The following is a 15,580-nucleotide window of genomic DNA, read 5'->3' as shown; positions in this document are numbered from 1 at the left end:
TACTGCTATGTTGATTATAACCCTAAAATGCTACCTAGCCTGAGCTTTGAAGAGTCCTAGCATCCAATATTACCATTCTACCATTTGATAGTCCTAATTATTATTAGTCTTTTCCTGATTGTGCTTCTAAAATTACTTTTGTTTCACTTTGGCTCACTGGCCTTATTCTCCCTGTTTACTATCATCTTAAACCTGTCCTTCTTCATTATATCTATTCTCTTCTTTAAATCTATATATATGATATATTTCAGATGCAAAACTATTCTAATAACCCTGCCTTGGCGATGTTTTTCATTGCTAATGTTTCTTTACAAACTTTATGTTTATAACTCACTACACAATGTACCTCAGTAGAACGCATCTCTCTTTAGTTAGATATTATACTTCCAATATACTAAATCTATGTGTCTTTATTTTATTATTTTTTAAAAATTTTTCTTAAATGCTAATTGTCCATATTCACAGAGAGACCCAGTGTAATCTCTGAGCCCAATACACAGAGAAAGGAGGAAAAAAAGCTAGAATTCTGTGCACTACTCCACAGGGGCTTCGCAACTTCCAGCTCTCAGCAGAGCTAAGGGAGCAGAAGGTTTTCCTTTCCCCCACCGAGCACGGTGGTGTTGATTACATTATGTTTTTCTTGAGACAGGAAGGGATAAAAATGAATTTGGAACAGAAAGGGGCAAAGGTTCCTTTCCCACTCTATTCTGCTCAAGGTACATCCCCCCCTCCCTCCCTCAAATAAAGTGAGAGCCATGGTGTAAAGGAGAGAAAAGAGACCTCAAAAACAGGGCGACTGAGCACAAGAGGGGTGGGGGGTGGGCGGGGGAAGAAAAAGAAAAAAGGCTGCAACTTGCTCCCAGGGACTGGAGAAAATTAAAAAAGGTTGGAATCCATCAGTGTTCATTAGTCATCTTCTCCGTTATCTTCCTCTCCTTCTTCCTCCTCATCATCATCTTCATCTTCTTCACCTTCATCCCCTTCTTCATTAATATCTTCCAGCCCCTCTCCTTCTCCTTCTCCTTCTCCTTCTCCTTCTCCTTCTCCTTCTCCTTCTCCTTCTCCTTCTCCTTCTCCTTCTCCTTCTCCTTCTCCTTCTCCTTCTCCTTCTCCTTCTCCTTCTCCTTCTCCTTCTCCTTCTCCTTCTTCTTTCCTTCTCCTCCTCCTCCTCCTCCTCCTCCTCCTCCTCCTCCTTCTTCTTCTTTTTTTTTTCTTTTTTTTTTATCTTTATTGTTCAGATTATTACATTTGTTCCTCTTTCCCCCCCCCCCCCCATAACTCCCCTCCTCTCAGTTCCCGCCCCACCCTCCGCCCTCACTCCCCACCCACTGTCCTCATCCATAGGTGCACGATTTTTGTCCAGTCTCTTCCCACATCTCCCACACCCCTTTCCCCCCCAAGAATAGTCAGTCCATTCCCTTTCTATGTTCCTGATTCTATTATAATCACCAGTTCATTCTGTTCATCAGATTATTTATTCACTTGATTCTTAGATTCACTTGTTGATAGATGCATATTTGTTGTTCATAATTTGTATCTTTACCTTTTTCTTCCTCTTCCTCTTCTTAAAGGATACCTTTCAGCATTTCATATAATCCTGGTTTGGTGGTGATGAACTCCTTTAGCTTTTCCTTATCTGTGAAGCTCTTTATCTGACCTTCAATTCTGAATGATAGCTTTGCTGGATAAAGTAATCATGGTTGTAGGTTCTTGGTATTCATCACTTTGAATATTTCTTGCCATTCCCTTCTGGCCTGCAAAGTTTCTGTTGAGAAATCAGCTGACAGTCGTATGGGTATTCCCTTGTAGGTAACTGGGTTTCTTTCTCTTGCTGCTTTTAAGATTCTGTCTTTGTCTTTTGCTCTTGGCATTTTAATTATGATGTGTCTTGGTGTGGTCCTCTTTGGATTCCTTTTGTTTGGGGTTCTCCACGCTTCTTGGACCTGTAAGTCCATTTCTTTCACCAGGTGGGGGAAGTTTTCTGTCATTATTTCTTCAAATAGGTTTTCAATATCTTGGTCTCTCTCTCCTTCTGGTACCCCTATAATTCTGATGTTGGTACGCTTGAAGCTGTCCCAGAGGCTCCTTACACTATTCTCGCATTTTTGGATTCTTTTTTCATTTTGCTTTTCCCATTGGGTGTTTTTTGCTTCCTCGCATTTCAAATCATTGACTTGATTCTTGCGCTCCTCTGGTCTGCTGTCGGGAGTCTGTATAATATTCGTTATTTCAGTCCGTGTATGCTTAATTTCTAGTTGGTTCCCCAATATAACATCGAGGGTCTCATTAGATTTCTTGAGGATCTCACAACATTTATCGGCGGTCTCACCAGTCTTTTCGAGGGCCTTACTAAGTTTATCGGCAGCTTCTAGACAGTTCTTAAGAGACCTTAAAAGTGTGGTTCTGAACTCAATATCCTCCATTGACAGTTTTGTCCTGTTTCTTTGTCTCCGCATTTTTTATGCTTTCTTGGTACACCCCCTAGTGGTCTTTGTGTGCAGTCTTGTTGCCTTTAAGCCTTGATTGATGTAGGCAATACCGGGGGTGAGTTGACCTCCAGGCTAACTGGCTATGAGAGTCCGCTGGGTCTGCAGTGGGAGGGCTTCTGTGCTGGATCTCTAAGGTGGTGCTAATCTAGCCTTTGCCTGAGGCTATCCGGCAAATGGTTCTGCCCAGGGCTTGGGCGGGGCGGGTCCCAGGGGATCTACAGGGCTGGCCGGAGCGAGCAGTTATGGCTGCTCTCAGTTCCTTCCCCAGGGGCTCTGCCTCTCAGAGTCCCAGCAATGGCTGCAAACCTCGGAGAGAAAGCTGCCTTCGAGTTCCGACCAAAGCCAGACAGTCCCGCTTCTCCCGTTTGAGTCTTGCTCCCCAGAGACTCGCCCGGATCTGGAGCTCAGAGTCTGAAACTCCCTCCCGATTGAAAACAACAACCGCGCCCTCCGCCACCAGCCTGCTCCGCGCACGCACTCCGCACCTGAGTATTTCACTTCAGCACTGCGCCTCCTCTGAGTCTGGGTATGATATTCTCTTTCCTCCTAGTTGTAGAATTTCCACTCAGCCAGCCTTCCTGTGGTTTTGGATGATGTCCGTTCTGTCCTTTAGTTATATCTCTGAAGTGGTTGTTCGAGGCAGCGATCTCCTGCGTTAACCTATGCCGCCATCTTGGTTTCTCCATCCTCCTTCTTCTTCTTCTCCTCCTCCTCCTCCTCCTCCTCCTCCTCCTCCTCCTCCTCCTCCTCTTCCTCCTTCTCCTCCTCCTCCTCCTCCTCCTCCTCCTTCTTCTTCTCCTCCTCCTCCTCCTTCTCCTTCTCCCTCCTCCTCCTCCTCCTTCTTCTTCTCCTCCTCCTCCTCCTCCTCCTCCTCCTCCTCCTCCTCCTCCTCCTTCTTCTTCTCCTTCTTCTTCTTCTCCTTCCCCTTCTTCATCATCCATGTCAGGAACCAAGTAGTACTATAATAGATTTAGCCAAATGTCATCTTTGATGACTTCTCCTAACTCATCTGCACCTGCATCAGAATGGTCAGTAACCAGGTAAAGAAAATTTCTGGTTCCTCATGCTGTCTCTTCCTGCTGGCTTTATTCTGTGTTTGACTTGAACGTTTCGTCAAATCCTTTCCAGATTTCCATTTGACTTCAGTGGACTTTGAAGATGGATCACCACTCTCATTCAGATGAAACTCTTGGAGCAAACTTTATTTTCAAAGTAAGGATTTTCATCAAAATAAAAATCTATTCTGTAACCTGATTTAAAATCTTCAAATTCTGTCACTTCAACTCTTGTCAAATAAAGCAGCGCCTCTTCATCCTCTTCCCCAAGCAGTGCGGACACTTGTGGATGGTTGACAAATGTTGTTACCGAAAAATTTGGGATTTTGGCGATCAATTCTGACCTCTTCTAAAATAACAAACTCTGGTTGGCGGAGTTTGTTATCTTTCTGTTCTACTTTCAAAATCTCCTCACTGGCTTGTTCATTAAGTCTGTCTATTTCATTTTGTGCTTCATCAGCATGTTCAATCGCTTCTTGCTGTTCTTTTTCTCCCTTTGGCACATCCTGAGGGGTCGGCTTCTGCGAAGTCTGGCATTTGGGGGCCATGCTGTGAGGAGAGTCCATGTATCCGAATGCTGGGAAGTCGCTGGGCTTGAAGGCATGCTGAGCACTCTATGAATTAAATTAATTAAATTGTTTATTTTTAGCAGTCACAAGACTGCTTGGTTACTCTTTTTAAAAATATTTTTATTGATTTCAGAGAAGAAGGGAGAGGGAGAGATAGAAACATCAATAATGAGAATCATTGATCAGCTGCCTCCGAAAGGCCCCCTACTGGGGATCGAGACTGTAACCCAGGCATGTGCCCTTGACTGGAATTGAACCTGGGGCCTTTCAGTCCGAAGGCCAACACTCTACCCACTGAGCCAAACCAGCAAGGCTGCTTGGTTACTTTTGAGCTTGTGAATCAACCACTGAAAATCCCCTTGGTCTTTTTCATGAAGACAGCTTTTTTTTTAATTTCTTTTTTTTTGTTTGTTTTTGTTTTTACATGTCTTCACTGTTCTAATCTATCAAACAATAGAATGTTAGCACTAAATGATTCACTTGCAGTTTAGAGATGAGGGAACTAGAGATTCCAGCGGCCAATTTATTTAAATAAGATTACATGCTTGCTGGCAACAGAGTCAGATCTAGACCCAGATCTATGGTTCCTAGTTCTATTTCCCCATATTCTTTTATTTCTTTTTACTCCTGAACTCTGTGGGATAGAAAGATCAAGTTCCATTAATTTCATTCTATACAGGATGACAGTGTCGGGGGTACCAAATGATTTGTCTAAGGTTACATGGCAATAGTGGTAACTGATTTTGTGAACCTAAGTACAAGGCTGTTACACTTTTGTTATAGCCTTTTACAATAGACTACAAAACCATTTTAAATTTTGACTCCATAATCCAGGGCTTATACGCTTCCTCCTATCTTCCGTCATTTACAAGTATAATACGGTTTGTGACAGCCAGGGTCCCAGCAGGAAACAGAAGCCAACTCAGATGGTTCAAGAGACATTGACAAGGTATTGTATTAGTATTAAGGCCTTCCATAACAAATTACTACAAAGGAGGCCAGTAGTGCAAAACCAAGGTGTAGAAAGAGTTGGTTTCTTCTAGATGCTCTGAAGGAAGAAATGGTCTATGCTTCTTTGCAGCTTCTATTGTTTGCCAGCAATCCTTGGCATTTATTGGCTTGTACAGGCATCTTCACAGAGCCCTCTTCTTTGTGTATCTCTCTGTCTTCTTACAGAGATATCTGTCCTTGGATTTCAGGCTCCCTAAATCCAGCATGATTTATATCAAGATCTTTAAATAATTGCATCTGCAAAGATCCAATTTTTAGATAAAGCCACAGTCTGATGTTTTGGGAGGACATGAATTTGGGGCAATACTGTTTGACCCACTCCAGGTACCATTTACAAAATTGTGGGTAGAATAAGGAACTAAGCAAGAGTGAGAAGTCTTTGCCAGCTCTAGGCTTGAAGGGGACAGAAGTGGAAATTGTGTGCTAGGATGCCCGTGAGCTGGAGCAGTGAAGGAGGGGCCCTCCACAGGAATTCTACCTGCAGAGAGATACCGCCCGAGGCAGGACGTTGGGCTCAGCACAGGTAGAGGACAATCAGGGAAAGCTCTATCTCCTGTCTCCAGTCCCCTTCAGATTATTCCCCTTAGCCAAATGCAATCAGAAACCGGGTGAATTAATGTTTTATCGCTGCTATAAAAATGGCCACACACTTGATAGCCTAAAACAATTCAAGTTTATTATCTTGCCTTCCTATAGGTCAGAACTTCTACAGAGGTTTCATCAAGTTTGTCAGCAGGACTTGCTCCTTTCTGGAGGCTCTAGGGGAGAATCCGTATTTATTTATTTATTTATTTATTTATTTATTTATTTATATTTATTCTTGGTCTTTTCCAGCTTCTAGATGCCATCCACATGCCATAGCTTCCCTCCTCCATCCAGCTTCAAAGCCAGCAATGGCAGATTAAGTCCTCTTTTGCTATAAAAGAACATAAAAATATATTCATAGGGTCCAGGGGTTAGAATGTGGACATCTTAGGGAGGGACATTTTTCTGGTACCATATCAGTTGACAGCCTGTATGATTCAGCCTCCTAGAAAGGGCTGGATCCAGGTTATGTGGAATGAAGCTATACAGTTAGGAGTCCTTCTACAGGTAAAAGAATTAAAAATTGCCTTAGACACAAGACTTAGAAGAGGCAACACATGAGGGCTCTGAAGCCAAAATTTCATTAGCTCCATAGCAAATCAGCTCTACTTCTGGGCGCAGAACAGGGCAAAGCAGGGCAGAGAGAATGATCTGGGGTAGGATGGGGCAAACAAGCAAGAATCAGAACAGCATGTCTTGTAAGTTCCTCCAAATGGCTGATAGGAAGTTTGACTTGTTTGGAATTTGCTGGCATTTCACTGGGGTCTGTACTTCAGAGTCATATCAGCTCTCTTCAAGCATAAATCACCTGATATTTGACCATGTTGTTCATGAGGATACCGTGAGAAATGGCCAACAGCTTAGTGAAATTTGTTTATATACCATGCCTTCATAGAGTTTGGGCTTCACCCATTTTTTTTTTTCTTATTGCATTTAGGCAAATATGTAGTAATTAGTGGCCTGGTGCATATTGAAAGGAATAATTAGAAGAAATATTTTAATATTGCTATTCGCCCTTTCTCTATAATAGAAGTGTCAACCAAATTCAGGATTGACAATGACAAATTGAAACAGACACGAGCATTGGTGCCAGTGAGAGCTTAATATGTATTGTACATGCGTGAGTCAAAGTTTATTTTTAAATTGCCAGTGCGCGTCATATGTACCACCCAGTTGGTTGGTCACTAGTAGCCCGGTGCAAGGATCCGTGCACAATGAAAGGAAATTAATTAGAATAAAGATTCATGTGGTAATTATGTTATTGCAAAAAATTACATGTCAAAATAGTATCCTATATAATCAAAGGGTAATATGCAAATGGACCCTAACAGCAGAACAACTGGGAATGACTAGTCACTATGACACACACTGACCACCAGGGGGCAGACACTCAATGCAGGAGCTGTCCCCTGGTGATCAGTGCGCTCACACAGGGGGAGCTCTGCTCAGCCACAAACCAGGCTGAGAGCTGCCAGCACAGTGGTGGTGGTGGGAGCCTCTCCCGCCTCCTCAGCAGCACTAAGGATGTCTGACTGCAGCTTAGGCCTGCTCCCCGCTGGCAAGTGGACATCCCCCGAGGGCTCTCAGGCTGCCAGAGAGATGTCTGACTGCCATCTTAGGCCCAATCCCCTGGGGAGCAGGCCTAAGCCAGCAGGTGGACATCCCCTGAGGGGTCCTAGACTCTGAGAGGGCACAGGCCAGGCTGAGGGACCCCCCCCCCCAGTGCACAAATTTTTGTGCACCAGGCCTCTAGTATATAATGTAGCATTATAAATACAAAGGGAACTCAGGGGAAGGGAACTTAGAAGTGGTGGTTATCTCAAGTGCTGCCCCCTTACAGAAGCTCATGGTCTGATTTGAATAGTTGAAGGGAGCACAACTTTGTCTTTGATTCAACAGCAGTGCCAATACAAAATGCTACTTAATACCTCAATTGGCCTTTGGCTCTGTCACTTACTGACTGTGTGATCTTGAGTAAGACACTTAAATTCTTGAAGCCTCTCTCTTCTAACATTTAAAGTGGAGATCATATGATGTTCCCTAGAGTATTATAAGAATTAGAGGTAATGCGTGTAAAATGCCTATTACCAGCTGGGGCAATTATGCTGCAGTATTACTGGTACTGTTGCATAGAAGTTCATGATTATTTTCTGTAACTCTTTTCATGTATATTTACTTTTAAATAAGAACTAACACTTAAAAATAATCTCTAGCTGGGGAATTATATGCATTCATTTGTTTCTAGGAGTGATAATTTTGAGTGAAATAGACAACATATGTCTTTCTCAATCTTTCTCAGTCAAAAGGATTTTCCTTTGATGATATGGTCTGCAGATATTTACTTAAAATGTGTCTCATTGTTAGTAGAAGAGATGGAGGGTTCAAGTACAGCTAAGTTTTACTTGGCATATTCTGTAATTCTTCATTTATTAACTCCTGAACCACCGATAATTTTTATTTATTTATTTATTTATTTTTATTTTATTTTTTTATTGCTTAAAGTATTATAAAGGGTATTACATACATTAATTTTTAAAGTACTATGTGAAATACTACAATTATTTCCAGCAATATTTTTTTTAAATACAAAAATATAAATTATTAAGGGAAACAAGTGCATGAATATTGAATCTTTATAGTGAATGATAGCAAGGAAAGTCACTCACCGACTTTCCATATTTTTCTGAATAAGTTAAAAGATGTCATAAAACTATATTTTAGTGTTTTCATCTATAAAATGGTGTGTGTGTGGGGGTAAGCCCCCTAAATCTCTTCCTCTCAAGCCTCACATGCGTAACGCTTGCTAAGTTCCCTGTGGCAGAGCTTCTTAGATGTCACCAAGATCCATTCTCTTCCCAGCAGAGTGGATGGCCGCCGGGCTGCCATTGTTTTCCAGTTTCTCTCAGAGACTTCGTTCTGACCAAAAGGATGGGGGAGAGTGATGTGGGCCACGAGAAGGTGATGAAACTAGGACTAACACATAGGCCCAGAGATGGCAGTCCCCTGCTCAAAGTGGCAGAGTACTCACACAGCCCTGCCACCTCTTCTCTCTGTAAAATTATATGAGGAGCACAAAATAAACTACCTTGTTTAAGCCACTGTATTTTAGGTCTCTATTGTAGAAGCTTAGCCTACGCCCTGCTAATGCAACCCATTAAAGGAACACAGCACTAACTAGAAAAAAAGGAGGCAGTTTCTAGATAAACGTTGTGGGGTCTTTATCACCCTGAGTGTACAACCCTGACAGCCGGTGGTGGCGGACAGAAACATCAGAGACTTTCTAAAATTCCAGAGATTTGTATTGAGCTGTGGTTTATGGGGCTGAGCTGGTGCTAGTATTAATAGTCTCAGGAATTCTCTGAAGTTACTGGAGCAACTGCTGCCTCCTTGTTGCATTGACTTCAAGATGTAGACTCAGAGCAGCCTAAAGGCCCTAAACCTTTCTTCTCTAGTGCTGAACGTTGCCCCTGGCTTCTTTGCCCTGGACTACCCAGATTATGCCTTCCTGCCCTCTTCTAAAGTCAGTTCAGTTGACCCCCCAACCAACTTGAACTGACTTTGCCATTGGAAGTGGCTGGGAATATGGCTCCCTGTCTGGGCTATATTCTAAGGGGGTCACTTTTGACTGGCTCAATTTAGTTGAAATTTAGAGAAATGCCATCTGTAGATTGTTTGAGATTTGCACTGGTAACAATTCTGCTAGTCATATGTAACAAAGGGAAATTTTCTTGCAACAATAGAAACCAGCATAATGCAAAATCGTCATAGTAATCTCATGATGTCCTTAGTTTGTCTTCCTCCCTGTGAGTTATGTCTTATGAAGGACTGGGTTGATTTAGGGGCTTATCTTAGACTTCTAGGCTGATGTGCCTGTGTACTTCATCTGCCTACATTGCCTCTTGCTGGCTGTTCTTTCAAAATAATTCTTCTGATGTCTGTGGGAATAGGTCCACAGGTTATTATTTTGTATATGTGTTGCCTCTATGGTTTTCTCTTTATCTAGATTGTTTTGATTTCCAATCTTCCCACTGAAGGCTACTTTTTAAGAAATAATCAACCTTTAGCAAATATTTCCTTCTTCTTCTCCTCCTCACCCTGCTCCTTCATCTTCTTCTCTTTCTTTCTATGCAGAACCTTGGTGAATCGGGATGATGAGCTACCTGGCCAGGGCCTATGGTTCCTTCTTCACTCTTTGGGTTGTTCTTGGATACAGGGTTTGCACAGTTCAAAGAAAACATTGTGGAGACATTTTTAGTCTGCAGTGGTCCATTTGAAGATACTGGCTTTTGATACCCCATTATTTCAGGTATCAATAAGGCGAGCCACCTCAGAGACCCAAGTCCCCGTGGAGCTTGCTATCCTTGTGCCCCACCAAACCTCAAGAATCCAGCTCCAGGGATTAGGCAGCTTGCTTCTCCATCAACCTTCAGAGGCTTTTCCTTTTCACAGAATCCAGCTTCATGTATTTTAAAATTTGAGGCTTTTAAAAAACAAAAGTTTAGTTAATCCCCCAGTACCTAAGGAAAGCTGAATGTTAGCCATTTCATTCTAATCCTGAGGTATTATTTTCCTCATTTTATGAATGAGGAGACTGTGGCCAAGAAAAGGTTTAAAAACCTGGGTATATTGATGTGATTAGTAAATACGGGCCATAGGATTTGAAACTAGAACTTGGTATGTGTCAGATGAAGAACTGCATGTACTAAAGGAGACTGGTATTCAGTGGGAAGGAGGACACCTGAGATGCACATGAATGCCTTTCAGTGTGATGGTAGGTAAAGCATGCAATTATATTTGAATATCAATGAGAAAACAGAGGAGGGAATGAACAATTCAACACGGGGTGCTCAAATATGGCTTCTAAGAAGAAGCAACACTTTTAAGGGCTGAGACACCAAACCTTCCCATAGATGGGCAAAAGTATTTTGAGCATTTTTGCATCTATCATCTCCTAATCACTCACCATCTTATAATTTATTTTCCTTCTGTTTCCTGACTTTCCCCTCAAATACTGTCCATAAACGTATTTTGGCACCACATATTATTTATAATCACTAATCCGTTTCGGTTGTGGAATATGTTTTTCTTAATGTGTTATTCCATATGCACTGAATATAATATGCATAGTATGTATACCATTGAATAAAATTCACTTTGTAATGATATTTGTACTTGCTTATTTGTTCTGAACATCTAGGATCTTCTCACCTGTCATGAGGGATATTATTGAGGGGAAATAAAGAGGACAAAGTGGGAAAAGTGAGCCAAGGAATACAAGAGAAAAAGAGAGGAAAAGGGGAGGGGGAGGAAATTGAGGGAGAGAAAGAAAAGGAAAAATAAGTGTTAAGAAATGTAAGCAGCACTATGCAAATTCTTCTATGCGCTTGCAAATCTCTGCATGTAAAAGGAAAGCATTCTGAGATAGAAAATCTTAGGGAATATTATTAAAGAAGGGAACAATTTGCACTGGTCTGGTGGCTCGGTTGATTGGAGCATCATTCCATACACCAATAGGTTGTGGGTTCAATTCCCCATCAGGTCAGATACCTAGGTTTCAGGTTTGATCCCTGGATAGGGTGTCACAGGAGGCAACCAATCAATATTTCTGTCTCACATTCTCTCTCTCTCTCTCTCTCTCTCTCTCTCTCTCTCTCTCTCTCTCTCTCTCTCTCTTCCTTTCTCCCCCCCTTCCTCCCTCTCTAAAATGAGTAAGTACATATCTTCAGGTGAGGATGAAATAAAAAAGAACACTATTTAAAAAAATGAAGATAAAAAAGTATGGTAAAGATTATGAGAGACATATTGGAGGCCTGACACAGGAAATAAAAAAATCTTGCTATGATTAGAAGTCCCAAAATTATTTTTTAAGTGACTAATTTTAGTTAAAGCTATCCTATATAATAAAAGGGTAACATGCAAATTGACCAAATGGCAGAATGACCAGAATGCTCACAGCCCCTCGCCCCAGCCAGCCCCGCCCCCGATGGCCCCCATCGGGAGTGGGCTAGCTGGACTCCACCAGTGCACAAATTTGTGCACTGGGCCTCTAGTTTCAAAATAAAGGTTAGTGTTACACACAGAAGAGGAAATGATAAGAGAGTGCCAGTAAGGCCAAGTTAGGCTAAGTCTTCCATAAATACTAACATTTGTATGTGAAGCAGAACCACTTGATCATAGGATGTGAAAATGGAAAAATATGTAAATGACCTTTTAGTCCAAAATCTCCATTTTGGAGAGGAGGAGATGAAGACCTAAATACCTTTCTTAAGCACAAAAAGGAGTCATCTGGAGACTTGCCCAGATTCCACATCCTGGGTTCTTTTCCAGTTGAATTAAGGACTACTCACAGATTTGTGGGCTACACTCAAGAAACATAAAGTGAGCCCTTGACAAATCAAGCAGACATTCTAGAGCAGTGGTTCTCAACCTTCCTAATGCCGCAGCCCTTTAATACAGTTCCTCATGTTGTGGTGACCCCCAATTTCATTGTTACAAATTGAACATAATTAAAACATAGTGATTAATCACAAAAATAATACGTAATTATATATGTGTTTTCCGATGGTCTTAGGCGACCCCTGTGAAAGGGTTGTTCAACCCCCAAAGGGGTCATGACTCACAGGTTGAGAACCGCTGTTCTAGAGACTCACAGTACAGAGAGAGCTTCAAAAACACGTGACCCATTCCTATGTGGGCAAACTGTTTTAAAGTGTCAAGGCTGAGGATGACTACCGTTATGGTGAAGTCCACATAGAATGAAACATTTCCCTGCTCTGTAATATCTCATTTTACTATCTTTTTAGTGTCTTTTGCTAATTGTGTGTTGATTGTGTTGTGCCCAGATTTCAAGATTCCCAAGAACCCACAGGGAGCCAGCGAGTCCGATGCAAAAGCAAAGAGTCATTTATTTCAAAACTAGGTTTGGCTCCCCTGCCTCCCTTACTGGCACAGCAGCAGGTGGCAGAGAGAGAGAAAACTCTGTGTGGAGAGAGGTTTTATAGGGGGTTGGGGTAAGGGGAGGAGAAAGGACTGTGGGCCCTGCCGATTGGCCAGGCCCGAGTCGGTGTCTAATTACACAGGATGTGGTCATAGGGATGGCGTGCACTTCCCTTGACTATCATTGGCCAGTCCAGAGAAATCCTGGGCGTGGCCAGCAGCGGCTTGGCTTCCGGGAAGAAGCCTTGCTGAGCACAGGGCCAAGGTAAGATGGAGGGCATAGCCCTTACCCTGGGGCAAGGTGGAGGGCGTAGTCCTCGCCCTTTCAATTGTAATCTTAGAAGTAAGACTGATAAAAAGTTTAAGTAATTTTTTAAATAAAATTTTCTTCTTAAAATGTATCTGAAACCCATGTTGTATACTTTTAAAAAAATAATGAGTTTCAGAAATGATAGTGTCTAATATTGAAATTTGTTTATGCAACTGTCCTCAATTACCTGTCTTTGAATATGCTTTAAGAGAATTAATTCTGCCCCCCCACCCACCACTTTCCTCCCTCTTGCAGTTCTTGCGAGCCCAATGATAAGGAGTCGGAGGGGCAGTGTAGGCAGAGATGCCCCATTCTGCTCCCAGCACAAGCTATGATCCGTTCAGGGAGTCACAAGAGCTATAGGGTTGGGACTAAGGCAAGAGGAGGAAGTCACTTGTCTCAGGTGCAAATTTTAAGGAGATATCCCAAAACGCAGAAATCAAGACATAGTATTTTAATGTTATTTTAAAACTGCATAATGAACAAAGTAATAAAGGATCAGTTAAATAACATGGCACCAGGCCATATCAGAGCCTCTGGCAAAAAGAAAAAAAATCAATAATTCTGATCTAAAAGATGGAGTGGAACAGGGAATTTTATTTTACTGGAAGCTTGATTTGAATTAGGCAACCACTTCTCACGGAATGTTATAAAAAGGTAGAAAGATAGAAGCATTTATTCAGTCAGTCATCCTAATCTTTTTGACATTTCAAGACTCCTGATTAAATGTGTGGCCTGAGGGTGACCAGGTAGGGAATGTGCTTGGAAGATGCTGGTAAAATAAAATGATGAGTTTTTATGAGCCAGATATTTCTCTCTGGGAATGTTTTAACAGGACTGTGAAGATATTTGAGTTGGTAAAAAGCAAAATATCGTTGCGTTTAATAGGATCATAATAAAGGACAAAACAAATCTTTGAGTTAATCCTCCAAGGTAGAGCCTATGGCAGACTTGCTATAGGTCAAATGATGCAGTGAGAAGTGCAGCACAGAAATATATCAACTGTACAGCAAGGAATTGCCTTTTCAAGAACAGTTCTTTGATATCTTAAATTATGTGGTGGGGTTGTTTCTCTTTATCTGGCTAACTTCTTTTCATACTCAAGTACTTAATTCAGACATTAATTCTTTAAGGAAACTGTCTCTGATTCCCCGGTATAGAACTCCCATTGTGTATGTTCGTTGGACCATGTAGTAGCATTAATCAAAATGAGAGGTGTGTCAGTCAAGGAAACAGTAATTATCTCTTTCAAGCAATTAAATCTTCCAAGGAGAGTAAATGTAATAGACTTAGTTACACAAGTGATGAGAGAGTTGATTCCATATACTGGTTATTTTCCTATTAAACTGGGACCTATTAAGACTGATATGGGAAATGTTAGATTTGTGGGCTACACTCAGGAAATGTAAAAGCAAGGTGAAAGGTGAGATAACTCAGATTAGGGGTGTATTTGTGACTCCATAGGGTGCCTTAGCAGGGTGCCAGAACTGCCAAAGAGGACAATTTGGCAGGGCTAATGTAGTTGGGGAAATCAGGGCCAATGATAGGACAGAAGGCCGGAGACACCATCACAAGGCAAAGAGAGAGGAATAAATATCCTACCCGAGAGAGGAAGACCCATGACTTCTCTCCTCCTACCATCTTCCAGTATTATATCAATGCCTTTTATTAGCCAGGCCAAACTGGCAGTCAATTGGCAAAGGATTCCTGGAAATAGAGTCTATAGGGGTTTCTGGCCCCCTGTGATATAGCACAAAATGCTGAGGCAAATAATTAATGTTAATATACTAAATGATTATATATTAATTAAAGCTATTATCATGATAATGCCCATCTCTCTAGGCCAGGGATCCTCAAACTACGGCCCACGGGCCACATGCAAATACAAATATTGTATTTGTTCCCGTTTTGTTTTTTTACTTCAAAATAAGATATGTGCAGTGTGCATAGGAATTTGTTCATAGTTTTTTTTTAAACTATAGTCCAGCCCTCCAATGGTCTGAGGGACAGTGAACTGGCTCCCTGTTTAAAAAGTTGGAGGACCCTTGCTCTAGGCAGTCTTTACTTCCCATAGGGCAGGAATGTATCTGCCTTATTTACTAATATATTCCCAGCACATTTCACAGTGCCTGGCCTATAGAAAATTTTGAGTGAATGAAAAAATATGTGCAGGAATTTTGTCATTCTCACTGTACTTTCCAAAGTCATGATTACCACTGAAAGTTAGTTATGTGCTCCTTCCAGTGCCAGTGTGAACAGAAACTTTGTTATATACCAAGAGATAAAAAAAGCCTCCAGCTGAAGAAAGTGGAGAACAGAGATGAGAGAGAAGGAAAGGAAGTGCATGAGGAAGTGATAGAATTTCAGAACTTAGAAATTTTCTTCTGTCTGAGTCGTCACTGCTTTATTCACCTCACCCTCTTACCTCATAGGCCACTCTGGTACATGTATCACCTTGGGAAGATTTTTGTTGGAAGAGGGAAAACAGACATTATATAAAGAATGGCCACTGTAGCTCCAATACTCACAAACTAAAATTAAAGGTCAATCTTCTTAATATCTGTTGTAAGATAATGTTTGGTTAACACTGCATTCTTTACCATTATGTTAGGGCAGGATCACTCT

General features: G+C 41.6%; 1 pseudogene; it reads right to left on the bottom strand.

The window, feature by feature from the left end:
- Positions 1-3,388: 3,388 nt before the first annotated feature.
- On the bottom strand, positions 3,389-4,110 carry LOC132211319 (protein SET-like; annotated as a pseudogene).
- Between the last annotated feature and the right edge of the window lie 11,470 nt (positions 4,111-15,580).

The sequence above is a fragment of the Myotis daubentonii genome, chromosome 10, assembly GCF_963259705.1.
Source record: "Myotis daubentonii chromosome 10, mMyoDau2.1, whole genome shotgun sequence".
NCBI classification, from domain to species: Eukaryota; Metazoa; Chordata; class Mammalia; order Chiroptera; family Vespertilionidae; genus Myotis; species Myotis daubentonii.
This window is presented reverse-complemented; position numbering and strand designations above follow the sequence as displayed.